At 41.9% G+C, this 17,424-nt stretch overlaps 1 protein-coding gene across 3 annotated transcripts in view; it reads right to left on the reverse strand.

Moving 5' to 3' along the window:
• FYN (FYN proto-oncogene, Src family tyrosine kinase) overlaps positions 1 to 17,424 on the reverse strand; it is a 138,675-nt gene that overhangs the window by 61,339 nt on the left and 59,912 nt on the right. For all 3 annotated transcript variants that reach the window (XM_063151021.1, XM_063151020.1, XM_063151022.1), the window contains exon 2: positions 16,427 to 16,497. The gene's annotated coding sequence lies outside the window, so the exon portion shown is untranslated. The remainder of the gene's footprint in view (positions 1 to 16,426; positions 16,498 to 17,424) is intronic.

Below are 17,424 nucleotides of genomic sequence, written 5' to 3' on the forward strand. Positions count from 1 at the left end.
TTGCAGGGCACAGGAAGGATGTGGGCTCCTTTTCACATTCAAATGAGGCAAATTAGCCTTTGCCTGGCTCCTTCAGTATAATGCTTATTTTACATTTAAGCGTGAGAAAAAGGGTGGAAATAAACCCCAATACATTAGGTGGGTTGCATATTCCTTTTTGGTGCAAGCCTCACTGAGCCTTGTTTTGTGAGCTGCTTTCCACAGGACACGATTTCAGGATGATAGTTTAATTAGTTCAACAGTGTAATTATGTAAAATGACCAAATAGTCTGCACAAAGAAATAGCTGCACAGACACATTAAACATGAGAAAAAGCTGAAAATGCCAACCTGGATCAGCAGGGTTCAGGCAATCCAGAGCTGACCAGCTTGAAAGCAGCACTGCAGGAGAAAATTTGAGTGTTCCAGGGGAAACTAAGCTGAACACAATCCAACAATGCTCCCTTATGGCATGACAAAGGTGGCCATCAGCTTCCTGGCTTGCAGCAGAAAAAGCACTTCCAGCAGGTCGAGAAATATGATCCTTCCCCTGTATTTCAGCACTGGTAAGGCATGACTAGAGTGCTGGATTCAATTTAGGGATCCTTGAAAATTTGGGTTCCCTTGTACAGAAGAGATATGAACTTATTTGAGCAGATCCAGTAAAAGGGCCACAAAGACAGTTAAGATTTTAGACCATCCATCCTATAAGGAAAGGCTGAGAGAGCTGGGACTCTTCAGCCTGGAGAAGAGGAGGCTCTTTTAATGTGTGTAAATACCTCATGGAAGGCAGTAAATGAGACGAGGCAAGACCTTGCAGTGGTTTCCAGTAACTGGTGATGGACACAAAGTACAGGAAATGCTGTTTAAACATGAAAAAAAACCCTCTTGTACTGTGAGGGTGCTGAACACTGGCACAGGTGTTCAGCACAGAGAGGCTGTGGAGTCTCCATTGCTGGAGATATCCTAACCCTATCTGGATATGACTCTGAGACACCAACTTTTAAATTGGCCCTGGTTTGAGCAGAGGGTTGGAGTAGATGATTTCCAGACACCCTTCTGAACTGCAGCAGTTTGGGATTCTGCCAGGTCATGTGAGGACCTGCTGCACTTACAAAAATCCTCCTCTCGCTCCTTTTACAAGACAGAGACAAAGGCAACAATTCAGTAAAGTAACAAAAGCGTAGTACACACTTTGCAGAGAAAATGTGTGGTTCAGATTCCCTCTTTTTTATGTCCTGTGCTCCAATCCAAGTGGTAAAGCTAAGAGATGGAATGCAAGGAAAAACCAAACAACTGCTTGGTAAACTGTGCTTTACCCCAGACAGTTAGCTCTAGGGGGAAGTTCAGCGCACTCTTTGCACTATAGCAACTTCTTGCACACTTAATGCATCCTGTGCACACCCTACATCCAGAGAACAGAGAATGAAGTAGTCAGGTGCTGTAAATTTACACTCAGCTTTCTGATGGAAATCTCATCAGGCAAGAAGCCCTTAGCTCAGTGACAGCTGTGTGCCAGGTCTGACAGGTTTTACTGAGAGACCTGAAGAAGCTTTGACACACCTGCTAACACATGAAGTGCTTTATCCATCTTGGTCGCCATCCTCACCCACAGTTCTGGGATGCACCAATCTTACAGCAAGGACGCAATGGGCTGTGTCCTTGGTCCAGAGGCTTGCAAGAGCCATGCTCCAAGTCCCTGCTCTGCTCACAGACTACCCCTGGAAATAAGTTACTTGCTGTTGTTCTTGGTTTTCCCCCAGTTCTGACCTGAGTCACGTACAAAGCACTTTTCCCTCAGCCGGTGTAAGCAGAGACCCGCCATGGTCTTCCACCCTCTCTGTAAGAGCCCTGAAGCCTCCTCTGACACAGAGCTGCAAGAGTTCCTACACCCTCAGAGCTGACACTGGTTTTTCAGACACCTGGCTGCACAAAGAACACAACCAGCTGCTGTTCTCACACACCTCTCTCAGCTCCAAAGTCAAATCCATCCAAACTGATCAGTCTTGCAGCACCACTGTGTGTCAGCCTGAACTTCCCTTCACCTTCCATCTCCCTGCCTAAAATAGTAGCACAAAGTTCCAAATCAGAGACCTAGAGTAAAAGATAATCCAGTCTAGATTTAGATCCAGACTCCCTCCACAGCCTGAGCAGTCTCAGGCTCTAGCTACCCTCAAGCAAGAGAGCTGCTCAATTGGACACTGATGCCTTTAACACTGGTTTACTTTGAAGTGTTGTGCCAAAGAGGTAAGTGGAGAGCCCTGAATAATTCAGAAAGATCTCAAACCCAGTGCAAATGAAAATATACTTTAGGCATCCTAGGAACAGTCAGTTTCTCTCTACTGAGGCATCCACAGGACTTTTAATCCATAATTTCCATTTTAGCCTGTTAAAATAATGAGATTTATTATTCCTGTCACATGTCCTTTCTGAAGATGCTGGGAGGGTGTGGGAGAGGTAAGAGAGAAAATTAGTTATCAGTCACCACTTGCCAAGAGTAGATAGATAAAGCACTCCAAAGTTATACATTAATGTATAAATTACTCAAGGGAGTTTCATTTATTCCTTTCCTCCTAGCTTATATTTTTTTCTTCCTGTCCTGCAGCCCTTGCTCCCACTGCTCTCAGTAACCACTTGCCTGCAGAGGACAAGTTGGACAGTAGCAAACAATTCTGGATTTCCCCCCCTTTCATCATGAGAGTTCATTTGGACTCTCTTTCCCAGACCTCAGAGCATGCCTGCCTGATTCCTCGGAGCAGAACAGAGAATGAGAATAGAGTTAATCTTTAGCAATGTGATAAAAATCACTCTCTCACACAGACAACTGGAGAGGGATTTCAACAGAACTGTTGTGCCAAGCACCTGATAGCAAAACCCGAAACTGCTGCCAACCCACACCTTCCTGCTCACAGACACAGCCCGCTCAGTCTCTCCCCAGCACTCCCACCTCTCTACTAAAATCTAAGTCACCACTGAGCAAAGCCTCTCACCAAAATGAGAGGCCACTCTTTCTATAACAAAGACACAAGTGTGGCTGCATTACAGGTGGGGTCAACTCATCTCTCTTTCCATTTTTTTATAATTGAAAAAATATTTGTGAAAATCACATTAAGCAACCAGATTGGAGAGATGGCATAGGAGGACAGACACAGGGACATTTCATGGCTTTGGTGCACTCTAAAAGGCCACCAATGAGCAGGCAGGTGAGCTGAGCAGCTGGGAAGGGAGGGGAGGAGAGGCAGCAGGAGATGTGGAAAGGGCTACCAGCAGCTTGCTCTCCCAAAGCCAGAGTGCCAGCTGGCAGCTACGTGTTGCTGGTTGCGTGTGGGCTGTGAGTATAACAGAGGAGATGAGCCTTTAGGGGAGGAGCTGTCTGATAAATCATTAATGAATGAAAATACGAAGTAATCAGTCTGCCTGGGAGGCAGAATCATCTAATGATGAGGATGATGGCCTAGGAAGCAGGAGATGAGGTTCCTATCTCACCCACAAGACTGCTGGCACACAAGCTCCTTTTGCTGTGAGTAAGAAGATACAGCCACTTCCTTACACTGAAGGGCTTCTCTCTTAAAATCAACACACAAACCCCACAATCTAGGTGATAATAAAATTTACAGTATCCTTTGTGGAAACTGCACCCCCAACTTCTCTTTTGTCACAGGCAGTGCACAAAAACCAATATTCCTTCTCAGAGACATCTTCACCAAACCAGATTTTTTTTCAAAGCAATACCAAAACCTAGCATGACCTTTCAGCAGCACCAGTGGCATTTAATTTTAAATCGATTAACTACACACACAGTACTAATTACCCATGGGTGAGGTTTCTTTCTTTTTAGCACTCAGACTACTTGCTGGAAATGTAATGGTACGTCTCTGTGTGAGCAGGGACACTCTGCTTTATCTGTGCTCTCTGAAACAGAGAGGAAAACGCTTGAGAAATGATGTTTAAAGGGTTATTTGTGTTTATGGGGATGGCTGCAGGGGCACCAGACACATGCAGTCAGAAAGTGATGAGGTTGGTAGGGGAAGGGGCAGGAGGTTAGCACAGTTTCTTTTGCACAAAGACCTAGCAGAACATGTCATGCTGCACAAAATCAATACAGCCCTTGCATGAAAAAGAAATTGTCAGGTTTGTACAGTTCTCAGGCTTATGTGGAAAGACAAGAGACTCACAAAGGTGAGTCTTGATTTTATGAAATTTCTGCTCTCTTTCCTCTGTCTTAAGGTCCCTGAACATTCAAGGGTATTGTTTTAAAAGTGTTATTCCAACACAAACACCAAAGAGACACATGGCACAAATTGAAACCATCTAATGTTGGCACATTTGAGGGATAAGAGGTGCAAGGGCTTAATCTTCCAATGTACTTAAAACACGATTTTCCAGAGTGAATGATGCACAGACTGCCGCAGAAGCCATAAATAGAAGGCACATATGGCCATGACAGAGACTATGTTTATAGAAACTCAAACAAGCACCTGAGGAGATCTGTGGTTTTTAGCTACATACCTATTTGTGGCACTGAAGTCCAGTTTAATTGTTCTGCCAAACGTTGCTGAGCCACAGCAAGTTTATTACAGTTTATGGAAGAACCTGCTCAGGCAATTTTACAAGGAAATTGCCTGTACCTAATCTAATTGCTAAGAAGTAGCTAAAATTACATTAGTCCTGGAAAAAATAAGAAAGAAACAGGAAGCTCCAAAAGGTTCAAGAAGCATCACAAGGCTGTTCCTGTAAATCACAGCATTGCAGATTTGAGGATGAGATCCCTGGAGAGGCTCCCAGTCACAGTCAGACACTGCTTTTCACCCAGAACAAACATAACACAGGTGAGATGACTTACAGCACATAAAAGTATGATTTCTCACATACTTAATCCTTTTTCTGCTTACTGAATACATTTACATAATAAGTGGGGTTTGGAAATTACCCACTGATGAGAAAATACAGATTTAAATGATCTGCAGTTCCAGTTTCTTCTATTTGCAAGCTTTAGCAGTCCTTGCAAAAGATTTAACTGGGCTCCATTGAAGAATCCTATTTCTCAAGATTCTGTTAAACCGTAAGATAAGCAACACCTATAAAATTTAATAAATGGATTAGGATGGCTTAGATGTTTCCAGACTCTGGCAGAGTACTAACATGCAATGTCAGAAGGAATTATTTCTGTAAATTAAAGTTTAATTGGAGGTGTTGGACATGTCAAGCAAGCCACAGTCAAGCTTGTTAACACAGGAAATGTGTCATTACCTGCCACATAATCACAGAAGTACCTCTGGAGAGTTACTTACTAGTTTATGCCTTGCCAAACTAACCAAGAACAGATTTCTGACAGCACCTACTTTGACACTTTGCATCAGCCACCACGATTTCAACTGGCATACAGCCTGTTGTTTTGTTCATGTGTTCTGGGTTAAAAATAAAAGAAAAAAGAAAGAAAAATATATTTAAAAACTAGCTCCCTTCACACTCCCCCACTCCACTGACACAGAGGAGCCTAGAACAGACAACCTTGACTCAAACTGGTTAAATACAAGAAAGGGCAAGTTGTGAGCAGACAAAGCAAGCTCCAAGGGCATTTTTCTCAGACTTTCACAGTTTTCTGGTACTTCAACCATCTCTGACTTGCAGAGCATATTAAATTTGCTGCTTTCACTGTCCACTATCATTAGAGAGCTGTCCATCAAAAACCATATTTCTCTGAGAGCTGGTTAAAAACCTGAAGAAAATATACAACTAATTGCCAGCTGTGCCTAGGGTGTCTTCTTCCTCCACTCTAGTACAGGTAAATGGTTTTATATTTTGAATTGTTCATTTACTTTTTGTTGTTGTTGTTTTGTTTGTTTTTCTTTTACTTTCTTGTGTTAAATAGTTAAGGACAGTTCTTGTCTGGGTGACAAGTAAAAGCATCTCCAACTCAGTGGAGCCTAAAGCCATACCATAAAGCTCCTGGAATTTATCCCAGACATAAGAGATTCAAAAGAGCATAGGAAGCCATTGAATACATTAATGAGTAGCTTCAAAAAAAAGAAAAATATTCTGGGCAAAAAAAAAAAAAATAGCCTGAGAATTGCTGGTTACAGTGGAAGCAGAACAGTGTTGGTAACTTGACACAAAAATTCTCCACACAGCAGCACTCTTACAGCTCCTCCTGAAGCAGGATGGTGGCCTGGAATGGGACTGGACTCTCATAGTATTGAGCAAGAGTTTTCTTAGAGAAGAAGAGGTGGTCAAAAGTGACAGCTTAGGAATTTTTTATTTCTTTAATCAGAAGCACAACCAGGGAAATATTTAATACAGTAATAGAAATTATTGATGCTAACAGAAATACTTCATACAGCAATTAGAGGAATACAAATGACTTTCAGTGCTGTCTCAAATACACGCCTCAAAACAAACTCCATAATTTTCTTTTGATTTCTGCAAACTTAGAAGTGATATAAAAGGGGTCTTGCAACACCAGAGTAACAGGTCTGTTTCAAAATTTAAAATTCAGGTCTCACATACATTCACCCAGATCACACATGCAGAAAAGTAGAGATAAAAGCAGGCGCAAGTTAAGGGACCTAAACTGGATGGTAAAGCAAACTCACAAACCCAATATGAACATGAGCTCTTCCCAAAGACCACTGGCTGTGCACAGCAAGCAGCTCCAGTGCTTCCCCCCTCTGCCTGGAATCAGAGCTCCTTCTTCAGAGCTCTTCCCAACATCCATGCACCTTCTGAAGTGTTTTCAAGCTGGGCTGCTTTTAGCCTGCTATGTAATACACAGTCCCCTTGCACAGTGCTGCAAGATGTGTTAGATGTCTGGATAAGAGCACACCACATGTACAGGGTGACACACACACATGGAAGGCACATGCTGCACTAACACAGAAATGGTGAGTATGTTAGTACCAACAGGTGAGAATTCTGTTTTACACTAGCAGTGCAGCTTGTGTCTTCAGCATGCTCTTATTTCCTTGGGGTGAGGGAAAGGCTGTTGCAAACTGCCTCGTAGCTCAACACAGGCTTTCCTTCTGCTTTGTCAGCTTTGATTAGTGCTCTCTCTCTGTCATCTGAAACACTTGGCTTATAAACAGTCTAACCTAAAAAAGAAAATGAAGGCATATACTGTAGTTTACAACTGTGCCTGAAAATCCCCCAACACTATCTAATGACATACAGGAAAGCCAGTGGTTAAACCCAAACTAAGCCTCCCGGTGTAATTACAGTCAGTTAGAGGGCAAAACTTAAGAGAAAAAATATTTAAAAAAGCAAACGGAATGATCTTGGGCTTCCACAAAGGCATTTAGCAGATACCAAAATGGTCATAATGGGTATCTCCAAAATAGGACAGTGGATATTGCATTGTCGTCCCTGCCAAAAAAATATGCCCCTTCACTTGTATACAAATTTGTTTCCCTGGGTTTTGACACATTTGGCATGATGACCATGGTAGAAAACAAAGAGAAGTCTACAGCATCTATCAGCTGTCAGTCTCTGCTTTCTGTATGTCTAAGCATGTATTTTGAGATGCCTTGTTCTATAGATAGAGCAGAATTTCCTGTAACAGATCTTTCATCAACCTCTGTCTGACAAGAATAAAGACATGTAGTGGCCTAAATATTTCTCATCAAAGGATGTAAATGGAAGGAAATAGGGGGAAAGGGGATTATGTTTGATAGTAAATGGCATGCAGAGAGACACTAATTCCCTAATATTGAGGAATTAGAAGAGGAGGAAAAATGGACAAAAACTCTTAAGTGTCACGCACAGGCAACAAATATAATGGAAAATGAGGACTTCCCCAGACTGATGATTCTGTCCAATTAGAGCTAACCAGACTCAGCACCCCTCAGAAACAGATGCTGGTGACTGATGAAATCACTAGCTTAAAGCATACTGTACTTCAATTTGGTGTAAGTTTCCACTGAAGAAAAAGACAAACTTTTAACGTTTGATAAGCAGCAAAACAGGACAGGAGAAGACCCAAACCCCTGTTTCCATAGTGTACAATTGAAGTTTTGTTCACATAGAGTCTTCTTTCTATGTAGCATCTTAACTGCATGAATGGGAATGTCTGTTAACCAGGGATCAAAGCAGTTAACATTTCAGATCCCATTTAACACCTAGGTCTATTTTTAACTAATAATTTCACAAAGAATCTAAAGTATCTTGTGCTATTTTTATCCTTCTGCCTGTAAAGTCACTACCTTTAGCTATGATTTAGCATAAAACAAAATAGAAGGTAAGAAATGCAGTTCAACTCAGTAACAGCACAAAACTTATGCCAGTAAATCAATGCTGTCTGAAATCATAGAATCACAGAATCACACAGGCTGCAAATCACTTAGTTTGGAAAAGACCTCTGAGATTGTTGAGTCAAGCCTATGACCAAGAACCATCACGGTCAGCTAGACCATGGCACTAAGTGTGCCATGTGTGTCCTTAAACACCACCAGAGACTGTGACTCCAGCCCATTCCCATGCTCAGTCACACTTTCTGTGAAGAAATTCTTCCTAATGTCCAACCTAAAGCTCCCTTGGTGCAGCTTAAGGCTGTGTCCTCTCATCCTATGGCTGGTTGCCTGGAAGAAGAGTCTGACCCCCACCTGGCTACAACCTCCTTTAGGGTGGTTTCAGAGAGTGATAGGGTCCCCCCTGAGCCTCCTGTTCTCAAGGCTGAACAACCCCAGCTCCTTTGGCTGCCCCACAAGTGTTCCACACCTTACTGTCACTGTCCTCAACCCTACACAGTCTGAAAGCTCCCTAATTCACAAAGCCTCCTCTCCTTCCCTGTCCCTTCTGAAGAGTTTGTAGCCATCCATTACAGCACTCCAGTCATGCAAGCCATCCCACCACGCTCCCATCATGGCAGCATTGTCACAGCATTCCTGGAAGGTTGTTACAGGATTCAACACCCCCTTGTCGGATTAGAAAGACCAGTGCTCAGCACTCAGCATAGCATTCACAACCCTAGCAGAATGAGACAGTAGATTTTGTATTTTTCACTACTACCACTGCATGACACGATCAAGGATGTGCACAATATTCAAAGCTTTTCAAGCTTTTGCCAGAGGGAAAATCTCAAAGCAGACTTCTCCCTGCCTTCTAATACTAAACAGGCTGGGCAGCAATGACATTTACACAGTTGAATCTTTTATTATGTTTTCTTCTTAAAAACAATAGCAGCAATATGACTTTCTATATTAGGTAGACTCCTATAGGTGGGTGCTGAACAGGTATAAAGGTCACCAGGACAAAATGCTATTTATGAGAAGGTTGTATAAACCTCTGAGGTTTTCAGAGCTAACACGAACACAAAGTTGTCAGGAATTTAAGCTCACTGGATATTTTCTAAAAATCACCACCAGTGGGTTGCCTGATAAAATGTCTTGGGAAGAGCTGACTATTCCAGACCAGTGGAGGCTGCAGAGGACCCCTTGGAGCACAGGAATGTTGTTGCCCATTGCTAGCAGGGCAGAATGATGTGGTACACTCCCTAACAGAGCTTTCCACCTCAGCTAATGGAGTGTGACACCTCAAGCAGCAATCTCCCCCATCACTGAGCACTGGCCTTCAGGATCCACCCATCTTAATTTTTATTTTGGCATGGGTATTGGGATACAGCACTGCAGGCATTCTCAAGACACGCATTAATGCATCATCTTTACACTGCTTTCTGTTCTTGATTTTTCTGGATTGCATCCAAGGCTTTCTTTTATCTTTGAGCTTAGCAGAATGATAATATAAATAACTCAATGTCCAAAAATATTCAGCTTTAGTAATCTGCAATGAGATCTCTCCTCCTCTTCATGATCCTTTATATGCAGTTTCATTACATTTGTGTCAGATGAGCATTTAAATGAGAGGCAGATGTAATGAGAGATGAAGAACTAGATCAGTGTGCTTATGCTAAGAGGTGGAAACAGACACACTTGTACCTGGAGATCCATGCCAAACTCTTATTGAAGAGATCACTTGCCTATGTGCAATGTATTTAGTGCCCAACATAAAGCTTCACAAATAGCACAGAGAAATCTCCTAAGCAAATCCCATAGTAATTAAATCCTGATACCACAGCACCCTGTATCACACACACATGCATTCTGTCCTCCACTTAGTTTCAGCAACCTCCACTGAACCTGGCTGATAAAATAGTCTCCCAAATGACTGTAAAATCTATTAAATTCATGAAGTATTGATGAGGCAGAATTAATGCTGAGAAAATTACTTTAACCATCTCCCTCCTCCTGTATTTCATAAAAGAAATAGAGAAGAAAAGCAGTGCTGTGGCTGGGACTGCAAAATACAGCACATTTAGGTCAGGAAAATCTACATCTGCCCACATGCCTTATACTCTACCTATAGATCTATTTGTCATCACAACACTTATTCCTTTAGTAAGAGTAATATCCACAGAAATGGCCTTATCTGATGCCCAGAGATCACGTTCTCCTTTCTTTTTATTCCCAGATATGATCTATGTCTTGCACACAGCATTATGCAGGCTCTCTCTACAGTGTTCCTCACTCCCTACACTGCAGGGCTCATTAGCTGTGGGTTGAGAGCATTACCTACACTAAGACCCTGTTGCTGCCTGATTATAAACTTGGCACAAACAGACCCAAGTTTGGCAATATTTTCCATGCTGGGTGTCTGCTGGAAGGCTGTTTTTCCCCCTTGCTTTGTTGCTGTTTTGGATTTTAGGCATGATGTCAGCCAAAATTTTTCAAGCTAATTCTGAAGCAAGGCATGGGAAACTGGAGTGATTTATTCATGTGAAAAGCTTCTGGTCTCTCCTTGAACAGCTCGAGAGGTTTTGTGATTTGGACCATAAACTTGCAAAGTGTCAAGGCAAAATCTTTGTGTTTTGATCTCTGCAAAAAACTCCCAAACATGACTAAATTACTAACCTCTGGAAAAACTAAACCTTAATTTGCATGAGCTCACTAAGGAGGTGATGCTTCCTAGCAACTAATTTCCCTGGAGATCCCACCTACAATGCTCCAGGATCCCACGACCAGCTGGGTGGCACCTGCCTGCTTGAAGCTGCAGTTTTGCTGTGAGTGATCAGAGCTGGCCATGAGACAGAGCTGCAAGGCTGCTCCACAGCTAATTCTGAGCTCCTGAAGGGTGGCACGGCCCTGTATAGGTGTTTGCATCCAGCTCTCTGCAGGAGAGGAAGGGGAACATAAGGTGTGAAACATGCCTGAGTGATGGAACAAGAGCTTTTGTATCAACTGCACCAAGGCACATACAGAACAGAGCAACACTGATGTAACACCCCCTAATGCAACATCTGAATTTTCAAAATGTAATGTTTTTCTTTTAACAGAGCAACTGGAAGGCTTATTATCTAGATTAAAAAAAAAAAAAAAAACCAAAAAAACAAACACAACCAATTTAGCACTTGCTAAACCCTATAATGGATACTCAAGCTGCTGCAACGTCGTGACCCACTGCAAACATCTTTGCCATTGAGCCAGCCAAGAGGGCTGGGAAATGCAGCTCTCTTGTGTGAAGTGCTCTGTTCCATCTGCTGTTTTACCTGTCTTTCCCTATATCTTCTCCAGTGGCTATAGCAGGACAGACATCCACATAGAAGGCCCAGAGATCAACTCTCTTTTGCTGAGTAATTCCAACAATTGGATCACCTCAAACTTTGTGCAGGGAAGGGCTGGGGGAGATGGGACAAAAAGCTATATTAAATGAATTACCAGTGAAATGTATGAAAATGACAGAGTCTGAGACACAGAGATCTCTTCTGCAGGAGACTGGAGCGTAACCTTGCTGTGTAGGGTTATCTGATTTAATAAAATGAACACAAGTGTAACAATGCTTCACAGAGAGCAGACTAAATCCAATCTGGTTGGGACTGGACACATGCAGTTCTGGACAGGGGGAAAATCACATTCCTCAGAAATCTTATGGACCAGATTTAACATTTACTACACCCAGCAGCATCAGCATTCACATCTTCTGAATGGATTTGACAGGAGGAAGAGAAACAGACTACAACTGAAGGAATTACAAGCATAGCATAGCAAATCTTTGTAAGCCTCAAATACATCAAAATGTTCAAGCATTTCCCACACTTTCCTTCCTAAGGAGAAAGATAATCTTCAGCGCATAGGAAGGGATAATGAAGATAAGCAACAGAAGAACACTACTCAGGCACATCAGTGCCCAAATGAATGACTTCAGAAAACTAAAAGCTGCTAGAAATAGGACCAAAATGCACCAGGTCAGCCCTAATTACAGAGAACAGCTAATGACTCAAGCAAATCCTCTTGTGGGTATGGTAGAATACAGGTAATAAAGCCCCAGCAGCTTATTTTTGTAGTGAGAGCACAGATAATACATAGTTGCTCTATAACACTTTCTGTCAGAAACCTGACAGGTGTGAAGAATTACCAAGAGAAGTTCAATAGCATTTTTGATAGACATCAGGGGTATAAATAATTGTACCATACAAATTGGACACCCAGGAATGCACAGGGCATCACAGCCTTTCTAAAGGCAAACAAATTTACTACATATAAAGATGGTTTTATATAATTTCTTATATAAATATATAAAATTTGGTTTTAGGCAATTTCTTAAAATCAAAGCAGCCATTACATGCTAATTTTTTTTTAATAAAGAGAGAAGAAAAATCTGACTCTTCTAACAGGGGGGAAGAAAACCCAAAATAGCAGATAACTGTATTAGCAGAAATCCAAATTTTCCTTGATATATCTATCTTGAGCTACTCATATAAAAACTGAATCCATTGTTTAAGATGTGCAGTTGCTTCTAGTCTACAGAGAAGTGTGCAAATAGAAGCAAAGCTTCTCAGATTTCAGTTGAAACATCAAAAAGCCCTCAAACTGGGAAGGTATCCCTGTCTAAATTCAGAGGGAAAAGAGCCACGGACTCCCAGGCTCTGAGATACACATTCAACATCAAAGCCTGTGTTTGAAGCATTCACAGCTTTTCTAGGAAGAGCAATTCTATAGAAAATGGATGAATGCTCACCTGCACACCTGGTGCAGAAAGATGCAGGTCAGGTTTATGGTACAGCACTCCCTCAGTTCACTTCACAGCTTCATCCTCCCCTGATCGTGATGGCTGTAACCAGGGACAGCACCCCAAACTGTACAGTGTAAGTCATGCACAGAAATACAAAAAATGTTATGAAAGGCAAGAGTTTCAAGGATAGTGTGGACTGGCAAAGAGCACTGTGACTGTGGGAAATAATACAAGAGAGATCACCCCAAGGTTTTCTGTCCTACATCAGTCAGGCTTCTTGTGACCCCTTGTGATGTGGAAGGGTGGCTGCTCCGTGACACGCCATGGTCAACCTACAGAGCCACACGAATATCTGCTCTGGCAACCACGAGGCTGCTTCACAGAAATCCCATCAAATGAAGGGTCTTCTCACTGTCATCAGCTCAGCTGAGGGAGTTTTAAATTCAGCCAAGATTCCCCTCCCAGCATTCAAGTATATGTCTCTAATCAGCTCTTAAATCCATTATGAGTTTTTGATCTAGAGGCTGCATGACCTTTTCTAGGACTTTGATAGAAGATGAACAAATAACTGCTGAGCCTCTGAGCTATGTCAAGATAAATTCAAAACGTCCTCTTCATGTCCAGTACTTCTTGGATTCAGTAGGTTAGGGACAGAGGCTGGGCAAAACTGTTTCTTTGTCATTACATTTTCTGCAATTATTTTTAAACTCCCTGGGAATTTGTAATGCCATAGGCAAACATATAGTAGGGTAAGAGATATTTCAGAGATCCTCACATATGAGAAAATCAAGGTCCCTGATTATTCTACCTCAAAATAAGATATTGCCAACAGTTTGAAGTGGGAAGCATGAAAAGAACAGCTGTGAAAACAAAGAAAATTTGCACTCTGTTTATGTATCTTAATGGCTGCAGGAAAACAAATTTTAGAGCAAAATCCTGGAGCACAAACCCAGCTCCAGACTGGCTTGAAAAAAATTCCTGGATGTTTACAACCCAGCAGTGAGAAGTGCTTCTTTTCATTGATTTACATCACTATAAGCAAGTGAGGAAAGCTAGCAGTTTTCAATTTGTCAGCTAATCCTTTTCCACATTTCAAAATTCAACCAAGTCAAGCAGCCATGCTCTTTGAGTCTGAACATCAACTATAGGTTGAGAAACATTGCCCAAGTAGAGCCTCTGTGAACCAGATTGTCATTGGGTTTTTGTCCCTCCTAGCAAGTTTACTGCATCTGCATGACACCAATTTCCATGGAGCCATGTGAAGCAACTTTCCTGATTTTGAGATCTCCTTCAAGAGTTCCCTCTCACAGGCAGAGAAGATGCAGAGTTTGCACTGACAGACAGCAAACAACAACAAGGAGCAAGAGGAAAGCACCTTTTTCACTCTGAGGATGGTCAGACATAATGCCCAGATGCCCAGGAAGGGCTGTAAAGTTTCCAGCCAGCTGAATTTTGAAAATCAAGGCCCTGAGCAACCTGACCTAATAGGAGCTGTTTCAAGTGGGAGTTTGGACAAGACAACAGTTTGTACGAGTTTCTTGGCAGATTCGTGGCAGTTTTTTCCAACCAGGATTATTCCATGATTCTAAGAAGCATGCTTCTGTCACTTTCTCCTTGCTGCTCCTGAACTGTGATCTCTTATTAAGGTGAGCCATGGAGACCAGGCTGATCTTAACGAGCATCTTTGAATGGAAATTAGAACAGAACCATCCAGCTCCAGGTCTGTTGATAAACTTTTTTTTCTTTGGTGTTGCATAGCATCACTATTTCCAAATAGTTCTCTTTCAACCTGTGAACTTTGTCATAATCCACAAAAACCTGTAAGGAAGAACACTGGATAACTTTTAGGATCAAGTATCAGTACTGCCACCAAAAAGAAAACTAGATACGGATCCTACCCTCTTTTGTAGTAAAGTCACAAAGTTTTGTGGAAGTCACCACAAAATCTCATGGACTAATCAACTCATGCTCTGATCTGTGGCTCATCTGTGACCCTACAACCAAATTCTAGTTAAAAAATTGTTTTTATTTCTCATAGGGATATAGATGCAAACTTACAACACACACAATTGTCAGAAAAGCTGATTAGAGGAGAGAAAATAATTTAAAAGAATGAGCTGCAGTATGGTTTACCCAGGTACAATTGGGCAGGACTTTTCATGTGTTTGGCCAGCTTCTTTGTGGATTTCTGGGCTTCTCTATCCTTTTTTCCTGTCTCTTAAAGTAAATGTTCTGCAGAGGGGTAAGTGATCTACATTTAAACATCTGCTAGCTAATCCAGATCTTTCTATATGATGTAACAACATCTAGGGGTTTTTAAATGGCAGAAAAGAACAAGTGTTCTCACAGAGCCAGTCTTTAATTTTCAGTTTTCTACCCTGCAGGCTATCTGACTCTTAAGTCTTCTGCCAGTGGAGAGTAAGCCAGTTTTTGTCTGCAATCTGCACATTCTGCCTGGAGAAAAAGCACCAGCCCAACACCCTGCTTGGCCAAGGGAAAGCAGGGAAAGCAGGGACACAGTCTTCTGCTGACATGTTTCTTTTCCCAAGGGTGACTGATTGGTACTACCCAGAACTGTGTATATTGATGGTCTCCTAGGGGGAAAAGCAAGATGAGCCCACTAACTGCTCCAGATCTGCAGCATTCATTTTTTGCAGGTTTGAAGGGCTTTCTCTGAATCACTTCCCTCTAGTTGGGACATGCCACTAATTACCTCCTGCTCTTCTCCCTCTCCTCCTACTTCAGAGTGGTGCAGCTCAGCAGCACAGACACATGGTGTGTAATATTTCCAGAGCACTGAGGGAAGTCTGTTGGAGGCTGATGCCTCTGGAAGTGTTGCATACAATACGGTCAGACAAGCAGCAAAGCTTGTCATCTGGTATGGAAAGGAGGAATAGGAAAACTGGTATAACACACATTAACTGTCTCCTTATCTCTCAGACATAAGCAAATCATCCCAGTTCCACATGGCAAGGGTGTCAGTCAGACATTCTGGGAAGAGATGGAAAGATTGTAGAGGGACTGGACACCCCCATCACTTTGGGAAATACATACTCCCTCTGCATTACCTTTCTCCTGGTCTTTTACACAGCTAGCATGCTTTTTTTTTTGCACCCCTTGTTTTTTAATTAGGCCTTTTTATTTCTTCTACTCCAGGTTTTAGCTCAACCACTCTTCAACAGAATGGAACAGCTACAAACACAATAAGCAGATGCCACTGGAGCAAATGAAAACACATTCCTTGCCCTGAGGCCCAGCATGCTGTTCTCTGTCAATGCTTCTCATACTGTGAGTCTCTGTACCAGAGAAAGAACACATATAATCAACTATATCTCTTTATTTTCCAGAGCTAAAAAAAAATAATAAAAGAAAAATTAAAACTGAAGAAAGCTAAAACAACCTTTCTGAAATTTTTGTTGAAAACCAAAATTAATCAAGACAGCACCACTTACCACAATTTCCCCCCCGAAGAGAGCAAGTTTACATTCACCACATTTCCTCACAAATGGCTTGAAAACATGCCCTGTAAAATAAAGAGAAGGAGAAAAATAATAAGTGACTGGAACACCACAAATTATATGACACTTTCTTCTCTCTCTACTAACATTTATCACCAACTTCCACCATTTTTCCTGGTTTAGGGAAGGAGGCAATTAGATCTGAACCTTCACAACTAATTATTGAATTCCACTAGTATTATGCAAAATATTAAAATAATTGCAGGACTCCCTCAGACTGCTCAGACACATCACTGTCACCGACATGATGGCTATCCAGACTTCAGGGAGACAAGGTCAACAACAAGAAACATACAGCAGCACACAGCAAGTGTGCCAATTATTTCAGATCCAACCCTAAAAAAATTGGTCAACCCAGTATCTCTAAGTCATTTTGTTTTAACAAACTGGTTTTGGAATTGGATGCACGTAGGTTCATGACAGCCCCTTGTTTGAAAACAACACAAAGGGAAAAAAGGGGTTGTGCCACACTTCATTTTTAGACTGTATTAATTACTTGGCATTCTCTAGGAGAACAAAGAGGGAGAAGGAGGAAGCCAACACAATATCCAGCTTGACACACACTAGGGCCCGTTTGAAGAAGATGGAGAGCAAAAGTGACAAATGCCATCATTTTGCCGACCCTGAGTAAATTTCAAATGACAGCTAAGCTTCATTTTCCCTTAAGGCGAAATCTTTGAAAGAATAACTCATGGAGCACAGACTAACAATGATGTTAAAACGTTTAGTTTGTAAACTCCTAGAAGAGGGAGGAGGCAAGGATTCTGCTGGTGCTCAGGGTTGGGAGGGGTAACTGTGCAGCAAATGGAGAAGAACATCACTTTCAGGTGAAGCCACACCAGTGAAGCCAGACTAAATCTGAACTGCTTCTAAGTGCCATTCTCCCCCAAGTACGTGGCTGAACTTTTCGCCAGAGAGGTATCTGTGAAATT

This window comes from Melospiza melodia, chromosome 3, assembly GCF_035770615.1.
Source record: "Melospiza melodia melodia isolate bMelMel2 chromosome 3, bMelMel2.pri, whole genome shotgun sequence".
NCBI classification, from domain to species: domain Eukaryota; kingdom Metazoa; phylum Chordata; class Aves; order Passeriformes; family Passerellidae; genus Melospiza; species Melospiza melodia.